The sequence below is a fragment of the Anser brachyrhynchus genome (genome assembly GCF_964034855.1).
Source record: "Anser brachyrhynchus genome assembly, chromosome: 8".
In the NCBI taxonomy this organism is placed as follows: domain Eukaryota; kingdom Metazoa; phylum Chordata; class Aves; order Anseriformes; family Anatidae; genus Anser; species Anser brachyrhynchus.
In genome coordinates, this window is record NC_137702.1 from 5,300,845 (window position 1) to 5,323,156 (window position 22,312).

The 22,312-nt window shown below is 45.7% G+C and overlaps 1 long non-coding RNA gene across 1 annotated transcript in view; it reads right to left on the reverse strand.

Annotated features, from left to right (window-relative positions):
* The window catches only part of LOC308199117, a 369,069-nt gene that overhangs the window by 277,932 nt on the left and 68,825 nt on the right, over positions 1–22,312 (reverse strand). Inside the window, exon 4 of the long non-coding RNA XR_013954402.1 lies at positions 21,516–21,618. This is a non-coding gene — a long non-coding RNA (uncharacterized lncRNA). The remainder of the gene's footprint in view (positions 1–21,515; positions 21,619–22,312) is intronic.

Consider the following 22,312-nt stretch of genomic DNA (forward strand, 5'->3'; position numbering starts at 1 on the left):
TATCACCTGGCAGACACAGGACGATAGCTGAGGGCAGTAAAAGCTCAGATCACTGCAGTTAATCTGCCAGGGCTTGTCCACCAGGGCCTTTGGGTATCCACACAATGTGCCTATTCACGGTAGGCACAAATAAAAGCAGTCTGTGCTGCAGCGGTCCTGAGCTACCATTCGCTCCCAGAATCACAGAAAAATATAGGTTGGGGGAGACCCCTGGAGGTCATCTCGTCCAGCCTCCTGCTGGAAGCAAGGCCAATCTGAAATTACTGCAGATGAGCTCACGATGTAAGGCCTTCCATGAGGCCAGGAGAGAGACCTTACCTTATTGATTTCTGTGGAGAAGCCACTGGCTCCATCTACAAATTGTCTCACTGGTACCCAAAGGACAGACAGGCCTGTTCAAAGCTTTCTGATGAGGTTCAAGGATATTTGCCAGTAAACAACTTGCCCACAGTGAGAACGGTAGAAGAGATCCCACACACTGATGTAGTTACATGGGGCTGACTAATTTAGTGAGGTTACAGCAAACCACTCTTCTCTACTCTCTACTTTTGAAGTACTCAGAAGGGAAGCCAAATGATTCCTCCCTCAGAAGAGCTAAAAGCTTGGTACTTCCTCAGCAGCACAGCTGTTCTCCATGCAATCATCTGTCCTTGTCTCTGGGCACTCTCTGCGTCCTGATCCATGAAAGCAAAATGCTTGGTGTTTCTACCCTCAGAGGGACATAACTCTACAAGAACACCCACTGAGGAAAATGCACTTGCAACACCTCTGAAAATCAAATAGCCAGGCTGAGGAAGAACAGAGGAGTATGAAATAACAACAACTTTATTGCCCACGAGATCCTAACACGAGTTACGTTTATAAAGCAGATGCTCCTGCTGGAAGAATTGCCCTAAGGAATGACTTCTGGAAGTCAGCCTGTTGTGGCCATTTCCCACCGAAATTTGTAAGAGTCTGCCAGGGGGCTGTATTGTCTTGCAGGGGTGAGGACGGATTCATAAACAGGTCTGGCTCTTGGGCTAAATAATGGGAAGACTGCAGTATATAGCCTCTGAGATGAATAATATAGCCTACAGCTTTTATTCGAGCCCTTCTTGCATTAACAGCAAGTAAGTCAAGGTTATCGTGCTAGCTATGCCAGTATTCAAGCTAATTGGTTCTCTGGAGAGAACTATAAAAAAGTTGGTTTCAGGACCTGTCAGGCCAGCTGCAGTACGGTTGGTCGGCCATGGAAATATTTTGTTACCTTTGAGAGAAAATGCCATTTTTATCTCTAATCATATGTTACAGCATGTCCCAACAACTTGTGAAGGAAGAAAGATTTTGAACAAGATCTCTTACTATTCTGAGCTGCCTTGCCAGTTTTCAGTACTTTTCTGATTTGGTTGAAAGAAAAATATACACGGCAGAAAAGGATCCGTCAGTACAGTGGGGAGAAAATAGAGCCCTGAAGGAGAGAAGGCTTTGAGTGATGTTGTCTTCACATTCTCCTGTGAAGCCAGGAAATCCATGGCCCCTCCAAGCACATGCTTTACCCACCTAAGCTGTCAGACCATATTACAGTTGCCTCCAGTGTTGTCCACTTCTTCCCTTCATGTGGTTCTTTCCACAGTGCTTTTCATCTCTCCCTGCCGTCTTTGCCTCCATTTGGATTCACCAGTTTTGAGCCTTGGCCCATTTTATCTTTGCAAGGCATATTAATAGAATTAAACAATGACACCAAAAATCTGAAAACCCACTCAGACAACTGCCATCTCTTGTGACAGGTTTCAAAATGCTCTGCAATTTAAAGAACAGAGGTCCTTGCTGAAATCTTCACAGTGGTAGCTCTGCTGAGACCTACTTTATTTCAGAAGCTTCTTGGAGGAACGGGATACTGGTGTTTATGGCACTCTTTACATAGTGTCTCAGCTTTCGTGACCCTGTCCTCCAACACTTCTCTCCTGAGAATGCTTTCCATATTGTGCAAACTAAAGGACCCTCCAATTGATTTAATTGCTAATTTGATGGACTTGAAGGCAGGAGGGATGTTTGTAATTTTCTGTTTTGAACCAAGCTGTCCTAGGAACTTCTAGCAGCATATTCTGTATTCTCCCCCAACTTTGCTCAAATGAGATATTTGAGAGAAAAGTCTAGCAGCCAGCAGCCAGTAGACAATCTTAAGGAGACTCCCAAATGCCTCTAAACCTGCAATAGCATCAGCCACCCAGCCAGCCAACACGCTGATGATGGGATCATCCTGCCAGCAATGAAAGCTTTTTCCGTTCCTTCTCATTTATTACTGACAATCCAAACAACATGGGAGATTCTCTCATTTTTCTGCTGTTTTTTTCGTACTGTCCACTTCAAGGTCATGCAGCAAGGTGCACCTGGGTTCACATTTCAAAAGGAACATCGAGGTCAGCCCTGATCACAGTCAGCTCTAATCGCCAGTTGTGGGATACAGTCTTTCCCTTAGTCACAAAGCACGGCCCTTGAAATACCCTGTAGGATGAAAACAATGCCTGCTACAGCATCTTCCTCCGGATTGTTGGGGAAAAACAAGCGCCACGATTAGTCACACCTAGACACAGCCACCACTCTCTCTTCCAGCTTCTCGCCTGCTCTTACACTAACAACGAGGCTATGATCTCCACCCCAGAGAGGATCTTTGCCTCAGATTCACATGCTATCGATCAGTCTGCTCCTAGCACTGGGAAAGATGCTTTCCTCCCTTCCACCTTCTATTTGGACCTGCGCCTTCCTACTGGGATCGTTTTACTGGGTAAGGGAGGACAGAAATAGACAGGAAAGAAATATGTCAATATGTGCATTGAGGAGGAATTAAAAGCAATGCACACTGAAATATCTGAAAGCACATGGGAATTTGCTGGAAACCAGAGGAGCGAGGAAGAGAAGCAGCTATCACGCCTTTTACTGCAGCACATGGAGTTAGTTTTGAAAAGTTCCTTCTCTCTGTCCCGTCCCTCTCCTCCCCTCCCTGCTCACCCACTCCCCTGGGGAGGAGAAGGTAGCAAAAGCATCATTACGAAATTAATCACCTCGAAAAAGGATTCCAGCAAGGTAGAAACCCAAAACCTAAAAATCACTGCAAGAGGCAGAAGCGTCTTTGGGGGAAAGTTCAAACAGCTTCTTTTGCTTGACGAGTGCTGGAAACAATATGGCAATCATTAGCTTCCCTCTCTCCAGCTCAGGGTAGTCCATCTAATTTACACATGATGAACAACAGACACGCACGTAGGTCCAATAGCAATATTACGGTCGTGCCTCTTGCCAAGAATTATGCCACTAAAAACCACATGTGCACACCCATGTGAGTCTGGAAAGGGTTAACAGGCTGCTGGGGGCTCCTTCCCCTCGCAGAGAGGTAAGAGCAGGGAGAGCAGCTCAGACGGAGAACAAACGTCTCCCTCGCTGCGTGACCACCCCTGGATGTTGGTGAAAGCCTCCCTGAATGCACCTGAAAGTACGGCCTCAGACCTGGTATGGTGCAAGGTGTCGAGTCCTGGTTGGTTTTTTTGGGTGAGCCCTGGGGCCCCACAAGAATGCTTAGCTTGGGCTCCTTCTTTTGCTCATCCCTGAGTACCTTCAGGAAAACAGGGTCGTTTTGTACCCTAGTGTGCACGTATCTCTGGTGGCAGCCCGCAACACCTTTGCTCACCTCAAAGAGAGTACACTTGCCAAATGACAGCTCCCCTTCTACGCGGACCACTGACGACTCGAGACAGCCAGCAGGGATTTCAAGCACACCCTGACTGCCACAAACCAGCTCTGTGCCCTGCAGCATCATTAAAATGAAACGTGTTACCCAGCCCGAGATCCTCTTGTTCTCTGGCATCAGACAGATCCGTACAACACCGGGAGCTGCTGTCTGACCCGAGCTCTTCTTTAAAACTGCCGGTGTTGTGTGCTTGTTCTCCATGCAGTCAAAGCCACTGAGCTCTTGGTGTCATGCTGACCTGGAGCAATGAGCTCCCTAACATAAAGGCATTTTCATTTTTACCAGAAGCCACTGCGTAGTGTAGGGGGATATTTTCCACTCTGTCTCTGCCATTGTCTGCGTGCTTGGTGACCTGGAACAGGTAGTGCTACCTTTCTTTGTCTCTTTGCTGAACAGAGATACCGGTGCTGACCACTCCTGTACAGTACTTTGACGCCTACCAGGGATAAAAAGCCAGGTGTTGACACTATTGTGCGGCAAGTATATACGCTGACCTGCTTTAAAACTCTTCCTCCTGCGTGTTCATTGAATAACCTCTTTGTTCCTGTGTTACGAAACACTGCAAGTGGACTCACAGCTGCCCACAGAAGTGAAAGCGGATGGATGCAGGCTGCCGGAGAGCCCCTGCTGCTGTGCAGGACTTCCAGGGGTGAAACCCTGGCTCTGTTGACCCCGATGGGAATGCTGCCAAAGGGGTGACTCCTTTAGTGCTGATTCACTGCAAATGATAGTAGGAAAAGTGTTTTGTAACGTTTTCTGATCTGATTCTTGAGGGTTTAGTCATCCCAAAAGTCAGTATGAATAAGGATTACTCTTTCCTTTCAGCAAATGGACCCCTCAAGTAAAAGCCAGCCCAGTTAACATTTTTTTCACTCTATTTTTTTTGTTGTTTTTCTGGTGAAGTTACCACCATCTGCGGCCAAACAACACACTTAAGCCCAGTAACCTTTCAGAAAAATGACAGATGATGTCTGCTGCTCATTTCACGTGGTTTCTGCCCAGCACAGTCTCTGAGGAAAGGAAGAAGGTGCCAAAACTGAAATAAGAAAGATAACATTGGTAAATGTCAGAGCTCCCTGGTGAGTGCAGAGGTCTCAAAGACTTGAGAATGCTGAACAGATGACTCACTGGGAAGGGTTGCCGCACGTCCTGTTTTTAACAGATGGGACACTAACTTATTTTATCTACGATTCTACATTTTTACGGTATTATAGTAGCATCTAGAGGCCTTAGTAGTGAAGGAGATGGCTTTGGGGACTGTGTGGGGTAGAAGCTATGGTGCAGCAGAACAGGTTGAGGGAATGGGATTTAATGTGAAAAACTGCAGGCCAGCTCCCTGCTAGTGTATTTTGGAGCTGGTTTCAGCCAGGGTCTGGTTTACAGGCACAGAAAGGCATTTTCCTCACTAAAAAGACAGATTCTGTCATAGTTGCAACAGTTCTCCATAGAAATATTCCATACATGTATCCATTTTATTATGGAGCCTGCTACATCCAAATATACAAGCTATAAACGTTCGGATCCACGCTCCACACCTGTGCTCAGAATTTCCCAGTAGATGATACACAAATTTTGCCTTAGTCCCACGGACAGATTTCAGAACCATTTCTATTCAGGTCAGCCCAAAAAGTAAATTATTTGGTGTCTCTGGCATTGAAAAATGCCATTTTATAAAGTAAACACCATTTCCAAGTGAATAGGCAACATATTCTGTGTTTTAGATGTTGAAATCAGACTGACTTTCCCCTCTGTGCCTCTGCCTTTTCAGCCAGAGCCACTGGCTGAACGCAGAAGTGCACGAACAGCTCTAAATCCCACACCAGTTTTAATTGAGTTCGCTGTTCAACAAACAAAAAAAGCCAGGCAGCTCTAATGTAATGATGCTGGTGATGACATTTTCCACATCCTGCTCCAGATCTCCGTGCCATTTGTCCCGCCACAAGCTAGTGCAACATACCCTACAGCAGGACGAAGAGTGTGGAGTCTGCTACGGCCTGCGAACTAAAGCAGACCTGGAGTGAAACCCCGACCTCAGACAACAGCAGCTTTGCCACCAACATAAACGGCACCAGTTTATTAGCCCAGAATTTCCAGCTCGAGCATTAGAGGCTTGTATATTTGACAGTTTTAATCCAGAAGCCCTGAGCTCCCTACCATCATCTGCGGATGTGATTACATGGGTAGACAGGATAAAGCTGGAGCGCTCCGAGTATTTCTGCTCCGCGTCTGCTTCCAAAGTGAAGCTGTCACTCAGCTGGCCCTGTCCAGCCAACTAATCGTTCTTCTGGGGACAGGCTCCTGTGGCTAACGTGTCCCCACGGTCTCCCATTTAACATGCTGCTGAAGGAATACAAATTTGTCCACTCCTCCCTCCCCTTCTTATCCAGTTGAAATAATAAATATTTTACTCATGATTTATTGGATTTCAGTTTGTTGAAAAGATCCTCCAAACAAATGAAGTTTTAATGGCAACAAAAGCCAGCCGCAGCGCATTACAAAATATAAACAGCAGCGGAGGCCGTTAAACAAAACCCACTTCGGATACGGCTGACATCAGGCTCGGCAATCTTCACCTCCTGAGGCCGGGGCCCTCGGGAGAGGGTCACAACAAGTCCCTCTCTGGCAAAAGAAATCTGGAAGTATCGTGGGCTTGAGTCCTCCGGACGCTGAGGGCTGCAAGAAGGACTTTTGAAGCGACCAGTCGAGGCTTTGAGCTATTCAGAACCACAGGTAAGATTTGCTGATTGTTCCTCAGTAGGAAGGACCGAGGCAGCCCCCACTCTCTGATCCCTTCCCGCTGCCTTTCCACTGCCCAGGAGTTTTTGCCTGCCCTCCAGCTCCAGCTCCCTACCTCTGCCCTGTGCTCTCCCCCTGATGAACAGCATCAGAGCTCCATCGCTGCACGGGGCACCCGCACAGCACCGGTGGTGGAGCCACATGTGCACATTTGAGGCTGGGGCAAGTAGAAATCAGGTTCTACTTACTTTCCCTCATCCTTCTCCAGACAGTGATGAGGAGGCAGGTCGAAGGCATGCCTTTGATGATGGTACACGGCTACAGCCCTAGACGGGGATACCTGCTGTAGCTGCAGTGAGGAGCGCATGGATATCAGCTGATAACTCTGTCCTGCAGACATCTGACCAGTCCCCTCTACCCAGTACAGTATCTGGGTGTAAGGCTTGTCCAAGGCTTTTATTTCAAACTTTGGGGCTCATGGAAGGTGACAGCCAGACCGAGCGCTTCTCAGAACCCACCGGCCAACGCTGGCCTTCTTGAACCTGAGTGGCCGTTTCCAGACCAGAGACAACCCAGTCTCAGAAGATGTTCATGGCTCAGCACCAACCAGTTTCACGCCCCCCCTGGCACCGACCAGGTGACCTTGCTGTACTCTGCACGCCACACAGAGGTGAATACCCACAGCACACCCAAACTGGCCTAGTCCTAAGGGACTCAGGTGGCGTCTCCTTTGCAGGGGCAAGATGCGATGGAAACATTTGAGGAGGCTCCTCAAGCTGTGGAAGCTAAACCAGACCACATGAGAGACTGGAGGCTCCTGCCTGAGCAATAAAACATGCTGTTTTCCTTGACAGCAGACACAGGGAAGTCTGAGCAGAAGGGAACTAAGAAGAGCTATCCATCAGCACAACTCCCTTCCGCCAAGCCCAGTCCGAGGATGTTTTCTGTTGCACAAATCCTAGGGTCTCATCTATCCACAGCTTGTTTCTAACTCTTAGATGCTACCTAAAAACAGCCTTGACGAGTGCACTGCCGGGATTGCCACCTTCTATTCAAACAGGGAAAGTGTGGACAAGTAATGTGTTCCAGAGTCTGGAAATCAGGATGTTTTGATTTGTGATAAAGTACAAAACATGTGTGAGTGACCAAAGACACCCTGCCTGAGTCTTTCAAGAAATAAGTGATTCAAGACATTTTACCATAACAGCAAGAGTTTACTGTCAATAAACCATTGTTTACTGTCTACACAAGAGCTGTGGCTACTACTTTATTCAAACATTCCTATTTTGTCTACTTAATCCATTCCAAGTGACTGCGTGACTGCAGACAACTTCCCTTTCGACAGTCAGGGATGCCTGGGAAAAGGTCCTCCTGTCTGCCTGGATCCAAAGTGCACCTTGACTTCCCAGCACAGCCGGGGCTCCTGTGTGCTCCTCCAGCCCCACGTATGCATTGACCGGAGCAGCCACTTCTTCCCTGCTCCCTTCCCACTCTCCCAGCTCGGAGGGCAGCCAGCAGATTTCGTACACCTCTTGGCTGAGGCCGTGAGATGAAGCTGACCTTCTAGGAACATGGCCACTGCCAGCTCGTGTAGCCTTCCTACTTCATCTCGTCGCTGGAGACCCCAAGCTAAGGCCTTAGAGTACCACTACGGTTCAGACAGATGCCAAATATTTTGAAAACACTGAGTTTCAAACACACAAAAAAATAATAATCCATAAAGCCCACAACAATTGACAGTCAAAACTTAGTTCTACCCCAACCTGTAGGCTCATCACGAAAGAGGCCGACTGCACTGGAAGAAGTCATCATCCGGTTGACTGTAAACTGCATACCACATACTCACAATCAGATTTATTTCATGATTTAGAAAATGTAATCACTTAGTGATTGCATTACTTAGCACCATGCTGTGTTGTGTACTGAAAGACACCATAATTAAACTGCAGCAGACCATAATTGCTCCAGGAATGAATGATGTCAGGATCATAAAGTGGCCAACATGGATTTGCAAGAGATCATGCAATGATTGCTGGAGGGTAAAAGCATTTGTTTGTTTTTATCCTGAGCATCTTAATTTCATTTGTAACTGAAAATCAGAACTCAATTCAGGTTAAGGAGGAAGCAAGCAAGGAGATGAGGCAGCACTCAAATGGGCTAATAAAAATAATCAGTGATGATGACAGGGAAAAAAAGAAAAGAAAAAAAAAACAGTACAAAATAGAATCTACATTCACTGAGGAGGCTACAGACAACCAGAAACATCTCGAGGTTCTGCAGTGAACAATCCCCCACTGGTAAAGAGCCTAACCCAAAGCCCATGGAAATCAAGGTCTTTCCACTGACTTTGTTGTTTGTGAGTGCATGACAAGCAAAACCTTTCCCACTGCAGACTGTCTGCCACAAAATCTTGTCTGTTTCTTTACACATTTTCCACTGTTCTTAATAAAGCCATTTTCTTACATTATGTTAATATTTAAAAAAAAAAAAAAAGAAAAAAGAAAGGAAGAAAGAGAAGAGAAACCCTTCATAAATACACAATCAACCCTGAGGTAATTTTCCTAAAATAATTTTTTAAATAAACTGCTCTGTACAAACTTCAGTCACTTCAAAATGCACTTTGAAACTGAAGACTGTGGAAAAGTTAAAGAAGTGATTGCTGATAAATAGTTCCATATGATTTATTGAATATAATATCCTTCCCTAGATGTTTTTTCAGATCTTAGGACATGGACATTTCGCTCACAGAGATGTGTGCTAAGGTTTAATAAGATTTTTATATGCTAAAGAACTTCCTCCAGTTCCAAAACACTCTGTACCTACTCAGCATCACCAATACTCTTAAATAGAAATATCCGTTAGGATGAAAGTGAATTAAATTGGTGGAGTTGTATAAAAATGACTTCTGTAAAACATTTGAAATGCACTTCTTCACAGTCAGAGCAGGGAGCAGGCCCATTTTTGGTTAGGTTGTGGCAACACCCAAAGGTTTATCAGATGCTCTCCTCAATTCCACCGATTTTTTTCCTGGGGTCTGAAGGAGAACAAAAGTTGTCACTGCTTCACAGCAGCATCAACTAGATACGGTGACACAAGAACAGAAGAGGGAGTGCTTTCGAGAGTAAGATCATGGAGTACTGTCCCTTGGTAGCAGCTCTGAGAAAACAGACTGCCTCCTCTTTCTCAGAAGAGGTCATGTAAGGCATTCAGTCTGTTGTACTGGCCCTTAGAAATATGTTCTCTGGCAAGACTCCGTGCATAAAGCAAATCCAGAGCCAGACACCTTTTCAGCTTTTCTCATCGCTCTGTTGCACCAGTTACCTTGCGAAGCACTCAGCAAACCTCTCTGGGCAAGCTAATGCAAGCGCTGGTTTAACACATGCAGACATATTTCATGTTGGTTATACAGAATTAGTGCTCTCTGAGAATGCATTGATGTAAGCCAGCCAGATACGATCCAGGTTTAAACAGACACAGAAGCAGCCATATGCAAAAGCCTCAGATGTAACCCTCCTCTCTCTTCTGCTGGACCTGATTGTATAGAAAACTGCTCTCGACACAACTGGAGCAGGACCTGGCCTATTGCTGACCATCGCCATACACGGGAGCATAAGGGCTCCAAACCCACTTTATTTCGGACACGTGCAAGCGACCACAGGCCTGCTGTCGGCTCTTTGGATGGACGGTAGCTTGGCAGGGTGAAACCACGCTTGTGCTAATCCACCTTCTTACACAGCAGTGGGTCTGGCCAGGATCCCCAGCCCCGCTCAGGCAGGAACAGGCAGATCCATCTGTATCTGACTGTGCAGATGTGGACTCAGATGTCTTGAGAGTGCTTGAAAGGACATGAAAGGTGCTCCTTTCCAAAACCCACGGCAAGGAAATGGCTGGGCTGAGCTCTCTAAAGGTATAAACAGGAAACAAGCTCTTCACTCTCAAGTGGCTCAATGAAAAATATCATCCAGAATTGGCAGTAACGCCCCATTCACATGCAGCTAGAGTATGCCAGAAGTTGAGGTGAGAACACAGGAAAGTCCTGGATGCTAAAGGCTGACCCTGAGCAAGCGAGCTCCAGGTTCCCCTGGAACCGCAGGGCCGGTACCCAGCCAACTGATCGGGCCAAAGGAGTGAAACACCATGCGTTCAGGAGGGCTTAACCAGCAAAACGGGAGGCAAAGTACTGTAAATGGTCACCCTAGGGCCTCCAGAACTAAGGACAGCATGAAAAAGTCTTCTATAAGAAGAAAAGATAAGATAAAGATGCACTGGGTAGAGTACCGGACCACTTTGTCCCATCGTGGTGCACGTCTCTGCAAAGGCACATGAATGCCCCAGGTGTCCCAGCAGACTCCGTACTTCCCTGCCAAGCACTCCTCCAGGAGATGGACGCGGCCAGTCTGAGAGGTGAGGAAGATGCCAGTGGAGAATGAACATGTGGGACTCACTCATGTGTTTTGTGTTCTGTTTGTTATAGGAAAGAAGGGTTGTGTGTGGGTGGGCTGAGAGCCCCCCATTCACACAATGTGGAATCAATAAATCACGGGCAGCCCTGAAGAGCCACCTGTGATTTCTGAATGTGAAAAGCCCTCCTTCCCCTCTGGAACAACCTCCAGTCCTGCCCTCCAACCTTATCAAGGTTCTTGGGAAGGGTCTCACAACCCACGAGCAGCCACTGGGTCCACGAGACGACTGGTGAATCACTCAGGTCTGATCTTGCCTGGATGATGTGGTTTTAGCCTCAACTCCATGCACACTTCGTTTCCTGACTACTACACCACTAGAGCTTGCATCGGCTAGCCCAAATTCCCACCACGACTCAGGACACGCACGGACTGTCACGTCTTTCAGCACACTGGCTGTGCTTCACCGACTACGACGAGCTTCCTTAGCGCTGGCAGGCAGCTGTTGTCTCAAACCTCCTTGGCACTTTTTACCTTATTCTGTTTTTCACATTTCTCTTTCCTCCCAGGATTTCCCAGTGAGGACTTCTGAAAGCCCGTGTTGCCCAGGACTCAGGACGGAGCAGGGAGGAGAGGAAGATGGCGAAGGTCATTGGTCCCACGATGGCTAAACACACGTACACTTCAGACACTGGCTTCTGCAATTCCTCAGCCGTTCCCCCATCCTCTGGAAAGGGGTCACCGTGTTGATTTATAAACTTAGGGAACCAAATGCCTCTTGCAGACCTGGTGAGTAAACACGCCAACCTCCATAGTGGCCTTGTACAGCTCCATATGGCAAGCAGAGCTTCACAAAGGCTTTTGTCCACATTTCCCATCAGTCAGACTCTACAAAGACAAATGACTAAATCCAAACTGTGGCTGAGGTTACCTTACCAGTGACCCCCAGCCTCTGGCCTTGCTTCAGTAGGCCCTAGAGATCTCGGAGTGTCCATTCCCAGCCACACACAGATACACTCCCCTGCCAGGCCTTCTGCCCTGGTAAACATTTCGGTCCTTTTCCCTGGGAATCGGGGGCTGTGGAGCACGGAATTAACTACAGTCCTTGTCTCAGGACATCCCCAGTGTCAGCAGAGGGAGAGTATTAACCTGAAATGAGACATTTTCCACTTATCTTTCTACTGGAGACTTTTCTAAGCCTACCTGACGTTTTGGTCCCAGTGCCCAAGGAGAACGGCATCCCACCATCTCCATCACCAAGACAAGCACGGCACAGACAAGTCATTCCAGCCTGGGACAGGCGACATCCATCTTGTGCACTGTTACCATCCGTAACAACCTTCACTTGTCTTTCCTTTCTGCCTGCCTCAGTAAATGCCCAGAGCGGGTTACTGCTGGCAGATACAACTGCACTCTCTGTTATCTTTACAGATGTGAAATATGTGCTGCTATGTTTGCAATTATGAATGCTTAAATGAAATCTTAATTGCAAGAAAAAATATTTTTAGTCATATTTACATTACCGAGAATGAGTAATGAAAATTCATATTGTCAGATGTCAGAGGTTTCGTTGTTGCTGTTGTTACTTTTTTCTTGAGAATAATAACTGAAGCAATTTATACAAAAATTCACACTACATTGTCTCTTTTGCTCCATTATTTTTGGCAATACAAAACCAACAAGCTAAGCTCAGCCTTAGCCACAAAAGAGTTAATTTAAAGAATAACAGTGGGAACCATGCTCTTCTCAAAGGGATATTTATTTGGTTTTAAAGAACTCGTTCTTCATGCAAAGAAAATGAAGGTTGGAACCAGAAGAGAAACATCTGCCTCCTCCAAAGTTATGAGAAACTGTGTTGCACATTCCTAACCTTTCTCCTGTCCTTTTGGCTAAAAATCAATTACTTTTTTTTTAAGGTAACATATACATCTGGGCAACTGGGCAACCAGCAAATAAAAATCACTCTTCAGAACTAAACACAAATAAGATTAGCTAAAAAAGAAAGGGTAGAATATATTTACTCCTCTGGGAAGAAATATTTTCAGTTACCAGACAGATTCTTTCTGATCCTTTCTGGTCTTCAAGATCTGAAGAAGGTAATGCATGACTGCAGCAGACAACTAATTGCTTTTTTTCTTTAAAACACTTTTGACATACCTCCCCCTTCCATTTCTCTACATGAAAATACTTAGCAAAACTTTGAGATTGTCATTTATCAAAAGAAGCAAAAACAGAGATTTAAAACGATTATCCCTTTCTGATAGGTGCACACTGGAGGTGGACATGTCACCCTCAGTCCCAACAACACAGGTCTGAGTCTTGGGATATTTGGGCTGATGTGTCCAAGCAGTCAGATATGACACAAGAAACATGGAGGAAACCGGGCATGAGCTGAAATATGGGTTACTAAACTCTACGGCCCTGGAAATTTTGGCAGGGAAGAAGTAGAAAAAAAGATAGGGCAAAACTACACAATTGTCAAGAAATTCTAGTATATCCGAAATGTATTACCGAAATATTTTTATGCTTTGAATAATACAAACTGATGGATTTTTTCATTTAATGAAACTGCTTCTCCATTTTTTTTTCAGCCGCCTTTCCTAACTGTCTGCTTATTTACAGGCGGTTTTCTTGACTGGCTGAATACAACTGTAAAAACATCAGACTAAAGCACTTAAAGACACCAAATAATGCTTCTGAGCACAGGTAGCTTTACAGAGTCCAGAAGGAAATGGCTGAAAGCTAAAATGTTTGGTTTATTCTGCAGGAGTGGGGCATGATGAAAACAGATGGAAACAATTTGGATGGCAAGCTTCTCATATACATCTCAACATCTCCCTAACCTCAGCATTCACCTTGAGTACAAATTGCCCCAGCAACTTGCAGCCCCGGATTAAGAAACTATTGCTTATTTAAATACAGATTTGCTGGGGATATCCACAGGAAATTTGAGGAGCTACTTACTGAATGCAGACCATTGTTTGCATTACAGTAGCACTCAGAAGACGCCAGCAAATCAAGCACAGTGTGCACGGTACTGTACAAATTTTGGAGGTATCCTCCCTAGCTCAAATTGCCATCATTTTCCACTATTACTACATTTCCAAAGTGTTAGGAGTTCCTTTGGAGTTCCTGTTGAGTTGAAAAAGCTACTTTTTACCCTGAAGCTGTCCTAGCCCTAGGCAGCTAATACAGAAATGGGGGCTCGAGCAGCTGGGCAGCTGCGGGCACAGAGGTGAGCGTGACTGGCCCAAGGTCAGACAGGCGATCTGTGCCTGAGCCACGAGTAAATCCACGTCTCTGGCACCAAAGCTCATGTCACAACCAAACCCAGCCTTCCTCTCTGATCTTGCTTCTCCCTTGCTCACATAAATATTTGCATGGCTAGAATGAAACCACATTGCATTTTTCCCCTTAGGAAAAACAACAAGTACTTAAAATATTTCTGTACCTTCCCCCCCTCCTTTTCAAGGAGTTGGAGGGGGGAATATATTTTTATTTTTCTTGGCAAGGAAGAAAAGAAGGAGAAGGCCCAGGTGGAGTCAGGCTCCCCCAGAGCCCTTTGTTCTCCAGCTCTGCCTGCACTAGCATCACTGCTGGACAGCACTGGCACAACCCCAGCAGCTCGAAACCCCAGCTCAGGTGAGGGCAGCAGTATGGAGATGTTTGTAAGTGAGTCAGCTGAGCATTTCCATGGGAAAGTTGCATAATCCATGCTGGAATACCTGGGCCGGGTTGCTTGAAGTTGACCCGGGTCTGATTTCAGTGCAAGCATACACTGGGTGCCCAAAGCAGGATCACTGCAGAACATGATTAACCCAGGCCTCTCTGTCCTTCCCCGGCAGCACTGCGAACAAACTACCCCCTTCACAAACATCCCGGGTCATCTCTGGCTCTGTCGGAGGAATTTCACCCGCTTGTGCCAGCAGTGCTCTCGGCTCCAAGAAAAGCACCACAACTTGCTCGCATCCTCACCCACCAGCGAATCTCCCCCCTTGGTGCCGGGCCCAGCAGGCCCCTCGCTGGGGACGATGGCAGGCCGCTCTCTGGGGACGATGGCAGGCCGCTCTCTGGGGACGATGGCTGCTCACTGCCACAGCCACAGCTCAGTCCCCTTGCAGCATGTCGAGGCACAAGGGCAGCTTCACGCCTGCTGGCCTGCGAGGGTGCAAAACAGGGAGGGGAAGGCATGTATGTCTTCAATATGTTTGCCCGTTTTGAGTCTTTATTCCTAACATGTGTTTCTTCTTTCATGCAAAACGTGGCTCTTCTGTTTTCTGTCTCCTTGATTTCATTTTAAAGTGCAGTATTTTTATGGCATGAGGAGATAAAGATACGAGGAGGGGAGGGAAAGTGGTACAAAAAGCAATTAAGTCTGGTGGCTGGTTATTGTAATGCATGAAGAAACAACCAAAACCATTCCTTTGAAAAAGGGGCCACTTCTTCTGCTGATATGCACTGGGTTTTCACAGCTCCCATTAACATGACTGGAAACTATCCAGGTAAAACTCTTGTCTCAGTCAAAGATTAGGCTATCGTGTCTGAGATGAATGGAAACTTTTCAAAGGAAGAACCAGCATCATTCCTGGATCACTCTACCCTTGTCAGCCATTTATTTAACCCATATTTGTGCTCCAAACTTCTTGTATTAATACAGGAAGACTCATAACTGAGGCAATAAACTGCTTTAATGAGCTTTACCGAGCACATCTATTCCAAAAGGCCAAGCAAAAACAAGTACAGGGAGAGTCTAGAAGTTCTGCTCTGGAGTGAATGGATCGCGTAGTTTGGCCTTCAGGAAAAAATGTTGGAGGTTTCTGAGAGTGCAGGAAGCTCGCATCTGACAGTTGATCCAAACCCTGTGGAAGTACTACAACACAACGCTCTGAGGATGTTCCTGCCCTCTGCTGCCCTGAGCGTCTAATCCTGCAGAAGTCCCCGCAGTTTGAATTAAACCAGTTTTGTCAGAAATAGAAAATCCCCATCCCACAAAATATTGTATGAACCACGCATCAAACGGAGGAACTTGAACTGCAAAATGTGTTCAGCTTTTTCCAGGGAAAGCGCTGCAGCCTGGGCATGCGCGTGATATCGCATGCCTCCGCAGCACAGATTCTTCTTGCCCAGCTGCAGGCAGCTCCCCCAGAGAGCACACGCCTGTATCTGTGTTTCTAACTCTGCCTGCCCCAGCCCGTGACACCTCGACTCACCTTCAGCACGTGCCGAGCCACCCTGCCTCCACTGGTGCAGGAGGACACCAGCCCTGCCACCAGTGCTTCCCCAAGCTGTGGCACCAAGCATCTCTTGGTGCTCCTAAATCGCCCCGAGCCAGGGGTCTGCCGGCGCAGAACTTAACACAAGCTGGGGCTATTTTCCGTACTAATTTCTGTCATAATGTTAACACAAACTATTTCCGGACTGCAATTATTGCACCTCATAGAGAAACGGTAAGATGCTGAAATTAAGAAAATGCTCAAGTGCGTTTAATTGCTAGCAGATACCTTTAAACTTGCGGTTAGAAAACTGCCAGCCGTTCCTGAAGCGTGTGCCCCACCATTCAGTTCCACTCCGAAGCATTTGCAGAATCCGCTGATCCATAAAATGTACCATTGGAGAAGGTTTGTTTTGGCAGAGGTCTCAGTTTTGTCCAGCAAACTAATGGTGTCCGTTAACACACCATTACATACATCGTTAACATACTTGGCAACTGGGATTTCCCCTCAAGAATAAAGAAATCGTGTGTAAATCATAATTATTGTCCGCCTGGCAGTATCAATCATCACATACAAGGCACTTGTTCTCATTCTCCACCCCCAAAACGTTCTCTGCTCTGTCTTTGCACATGGCGTTTATTAGGAAATCACCAGCCAAGCCCCATGCCCCGTTAGTTTACAGGGTCCCCACCAGGAACGCAGGGCCACTGAGAAACAGTTTCCATCAGGCTAATAACAATCTACAGCATGATGAATAACAGGCAGGGATTATCTAGGGAGCGGTCCTTGCCCTTAACATGCAATTCTTCCAAACAGCCACTAAAACCTATTTCTTTCGCTCTGTAGAAGTCTTGGGAAAACAAACAAATGCAAATTAAGTAACGACTAAAAAGCCTCCTCTGTAACCTAGGGGAACAGCGGTGATGGGCATGCACTCCCCTTCCTAGTTTTTGAACACTCTTCCCTGTATTATTCCAGGTCCTGTTCAGCTGTGCAGGTATAGACCCGGCTTTGTTTTCTTTATTTAGACTGCAGGCTCTTTTGGGGTACATTTGGGGCAACCTTGCAAAGCTGGCTCTTTTTACAGCAGGGCTCAGCACCAGATTTTCAAAGTTCAGCTCCCCACCGTGGCACCCAAGTTGCTAGCTGGGCTTTCAGCAGAGCTCAGGGCTGGTGCCCTAAAGCTTTACTGAGAACCCGGCCCCACGAAAGGCATCCGAGAGGTGACAGCAAAAACCGGTCCCTCTTTGGGTGTGTACGCGGGAGGTTTTGGTCCCTGCTCTCAGAACGGAGAGCTGGGACTGGTGGGTGAGATTTCATTCCTGGAGCTGACACATCTAATCACGTAACAAAGATTTTCTCGCACCCAAAATCACTCTCAAACCTGCAGTTTGAACGGTTAAAAAGCACAGTGATGATAAAATAATAATACCAACAATACCATCAGCAGATGTGACTGCGAAGCCAGATTACCTACCTCACGCTTTATGACAAACATTTGATAGAAAACACTCGCAGCAAGAGAGATTGGCACTACAGACAAGGAAAAAAATTGAACTGTGCAGCCCGTGCAAACCGGGGCCGGGAATCCCAATCGCTGCAGTTTTTCAGGAACAGGACAGAGAAGCAACGTCAGACACCTCCTAGAGCTGACACGGCGGTGGGGCTGTGATGGTCTGGCTAACCTCAAGTTCCTGTTTTCTAGGATTTGATCATTTCCACTCTCTCATCGGAAACGGCATTATTTTCAAATGGGCGAGTCACTGCCTTGCTCCTCCTTTACTCGCCAGGAGGGGACAGATCAGCATTCACAGTATGCGATGAAACAGCGTCCACAGCATGTGCCTGCCAGTCCCTGGCCTTCGCGGAGGAAGGTGAAGGAACCTGAACTCACCATCTCTGCTGCCTGCACGTTTGCTAAAGAGAGAAGCTCCCACCCAAATTCACGCTCCCCCCCCGCACCTCACCTCGCAGCGCAATGGTAGGAAGTTGGATGCAGTACCTAGTTAGGAAAACAAAACAAGGAACAGGGAATTTACACTAGAAAGATAAAATCTCTTTCACAATTGCAGCTTGAGAGTCTCATGACAGTAAAGAATATATTTTTTTCTGCGTTTGCATTTACACTTCATCTCTGATTCCTTCCCAATACTTCCACCCTGTAGTGCTTATGCAAAAAGAGACTCCAACTATATAGTCTGTAGTATTTTCAGGCCTTGCTGGAAGTCTGCAGTCTATTTTCCAAGCTCATAAATCTCAGGAGAAGTGTTTCATTATTCTGTCCAGGCAGTGTGGAATATCTGAGCCATAGATCCTCACGGATGTTTCATTTCTGGGCCATTCCATAGACAGGCAACATTTTGCATTTCAGAAGTGCCCTTAAATTCTTTCACCAGCCCATTCCTCTTCAAACAAGTTGGAACTGAAAATTACTCTTTCAAGTCCAGAACGATAAATTGCAACCTCCACATTCCTGCCTGAAAGGAGCATTTTTCGTCTTCTCTTCAAGCATTTTGACTTGTAGGTAGAGGAGGACAAAAGCCATGCCCTCCTCCAGCAAATTCAGGACACCAGAAGCTGAAGTAAACAGCTTTTACAGAGTTCTGTAGTGCTTAGGAGTACAGTGCATGGTCTTCTTCAACAAAAAGCAGCATTGCTCCTGGAACCTTCATCCATTTGTGTACAGATCTAAATTAGCCTTGTGTTTGGTAGTTCAGGACTACCTCACCAAGGCACGTGAGTCGGTGAGATCCTTTAATACTTTTATGTATGTGCAAAGAATATTACATCAGCTTTGTTATTAAGCCATCTGGAAAATGTAAGCTGCATTTTAGGAGTGACTGTATGAATTCAAGTGTCTGTCCAAATGCACTACATTTCCAAACTATGTTCACTTAAGCAAACAAAGGAGACAAGCAAAATTATACCTCCAAGAAAAAAAGCTCTTGTTCCTGACCTAAAAATCATGAGGATTGTGGCTTTGGGCAAAGAAGTCCAACAAGTTGGTGCAGAAACCAGACTCCTCACTGCACTGCCTGAAGAAAGTAGACATGCAGCAATTTACACAGTGGTCCAACACACTTTTGGATCTGCAAAGGTCTAGGCTGCCTATGTCCCCAGGTAGCTTGCAGGCTCACCAGGAAGTGCTTAGCAGTGCCATTTCGCTCAAAGAGGAAGGCAGGGAGACAAGCATCCTCTTTTATGTCCTTGCTGCAGAGCTTCTGTCAGAGGAAGCAAAGTAGGGGCAAGCCGGGTTACTCCATTAGGACAAATAATCAAGAAATAGATGAAGATGTGCCTTACCTTCTCCATGTGTCTTTGAAGAGAAGGGTAGGTCTATACTGGAAGATGAAGTCTTTGGCCTTAAGTAATGAATGAAAACATAACTGATAATTCAAACCTGCCATGAGGCAAGTTTGAAGGATGGCTGTCCCAAATGGTTTCATCATGTTCAAAAGCTACTGCCAGGAACTTGGATATTTTTTTCCTATGCTTGTTGGTTGCTCTGCATTTAAAACATCTCTGTATGTTTGTTTTTCTTCCTGTCTCTTGTGGTTGCTTTGTAAACATCTGGGCCGGTTTTTTAGTCCTTTGTACAAGAAGTGTGTGTGTGTGTTAGTTTTGCCAGCAGCTCTTATGTAATGTTTGTGGGGACGAAGGAATTGGTTAAACCAGCTCCTTAAAAAGGCCACCCCAACCCAAACCAATTATGGGAATATCTCATGAAATGTCCTCTTCCACCTTCCATAACACATCATCAGTTTTCCCAATTAGCTCAAAAACAGAGCCCTCCCTTTTGGCAGCAATTACTCATTATGACATCTATTTCTTGCAATCCCAGCTTTTTGCTGAGTTTCGTGGCAGTTTTGTGTCACCAAAGGACACCTATGCAGTTCCATTCTAAGTGAATTGATTCATTTGTAGTGCACAGAGGAGTACATTTCCCAAGAATGAGGTCCATATATATCTTCCTCTCTAGTAGGCAACACCCTAACTCAGCATAAAAATGTTAACTCCTCCTAGTAGCATAAGAGCGAAACTTTAAACAGCCAGAAAATAAATTGTTCAACCATTTTTTCCTGCAACAGCTATGAAGGGTTATTTGACAGCCAAGATCCTAATTCTTTTAAACTCCTTTGACAGTCCCTGCAGCTAGCATTTTTACATATGACTGGAAGTTGCCTCTCCCCAGTAAGTGAAGAGCTTCAGAGTTTTAAGACCAAATGAAACACTTTGTCTGTCAAAATCTACTTTCCTGTACAATTCAGACCATAGGTTTTCATCCAACAATTCCCGCTGCAAACTGAAGGATTTTGGTTGATCTGTTGCAAGTTTTCAACCAAAATCTGGTTTGACTGGGACCTCCCGTGTTGGTGCAGGGGTCCAGCCCATCGTGCCCTGCACCCCTCTGCTGATCCCTGTCCCCTGCTTGAGATGACAGCTGCATTGTTTCCTACCCAAGCTGAGAGCCAACTCTGTTGGGAGGTTAAAGTGAGCTGGAATGTTAAGCAAGACCCCTCACCTCCTTCCCCTCGTACCCCAAATGGAGCAAAAGAGGAAGAGAAGATAGGGAGGAGAAAGCGGGAGGAGACATGGGGATGCTGGGGCAGAAAACTCTGCAGGAGAAGGTAAACTGAAAACGCCAAGAGCAGAGGTGTTATGGTACTACACGGCTTATACGCTAGAATTCCTTAATGGGCTCTTCTCTTTAGGAAAAAAGAAATCTTATTTCACAGGCTTTCATGACTACAGTCAGCCCCCCCACCCCTGCACTGCCACATTTAAAAATACCCCCACAAAACTCAATCTTCTTAATTTGCTTGGTCACAAATTGGAACAAGCTGCACTTTCTAAACAAATATTGTCTGTTTTTCCCTTCCCAACAACTGAGTTCGTGTAACATATTATCTGAACCAAATGGGTTTACAGTTCCCCACTCTCATTCCCTCACCAGTAAGACTACCACAGCAGAGAGAGACCACATTCAATACCAGAAAAATACCTACAGAAAAATGTGAGTAAATGGGGTTTACTCCACTTGGAGTAAAGATCTTGGGTTACTCTACCGACATTTAATTTACAAATAGACCATTTATCAGTACCTGATACAGCCCTGCTTCTCAGGAGTTTTACGTACTTCCATTTTGCACCTACGTCCTAAGCATTAGCCAGACAAGTGCACTTTTAAGGAAAGGACAGGATTTTTACATGGCCTGATCTCAGAGGACAGGTGTGGACACACAGGGCTCTGAGACAAATCAACGGTTATCCAAGCACAGCCACCATTCAGACAGCATAGTATTTTACATCTTTGCTCTCTCCCTATGTCTGTGGTTGCAAGTTTGTCTAGATACATGAAGAAGAAAGCAAAACAAGGAGAAAAAAATGCTTCACCAAGAAAATGTTATATCAGGAAGGAGAATGATAGAGCATGTCAGTCCTGACCTGATCTTTCTTGAGGTCACACAACATCTTGAGCTTTGTTCTAGGTCATCATGCGATGCAAGAGATCAGTTCTGGTGCTGGCTCTCTCCGATTATGTCCATTTCTAAACCCAAAAAAGAGAGAAACAAAAGTAGGGTTATAGTTTGGACTTTCTATTTATAATACAGACATTTTAATAAAAGAAAGATGCTATTTCCACTTGAAACGTGATTACCTATCCCTTAAAAACTCCAAAAGAAGCACCCCACGGTCTTGCATAGGCTGCATCAGAAGATCCCAGAGGCTTGATTATCTCCTCTGACACTGCGTTCACAGCATACACATCTAGTATAAACTGGATCAACCCTTCATCTCAATCTCTCTCTGCACAGGGAAGTGCCTTGTGTTTCCTCCCATAACACACACAAAAGCCTGTGAGCAAAAGAATCTGTAGGAAAATAAGTCCGCTACCAATATCCTAGCCAACAAACAGGGGATGTCAATAAAAGACTACATGACTTAACTACCTGTGCTTGTCTGTGTGTGCATGAATTAAGCCTCATGTCTTCTGTCTCACTGTATTGCAAAAGTTCAATAATGAATTTCAGGATCACCGAAAGAAAACAAAGGTAGTGGAGTAAAAATCTTAGGTTCTATCTCACCTTAACTTTCTCTCTGTTCTTCTCTCTGACTTACAAAAGGTGAAAAGAGAACCCTTTTCAACAGCCAGCCATTTTCCCAAATTGAGAATAAAAACACATCATCTACCAAAAGGGATGTAAATGCATACTGGCAAAGACCACACAAGACTAAGACAG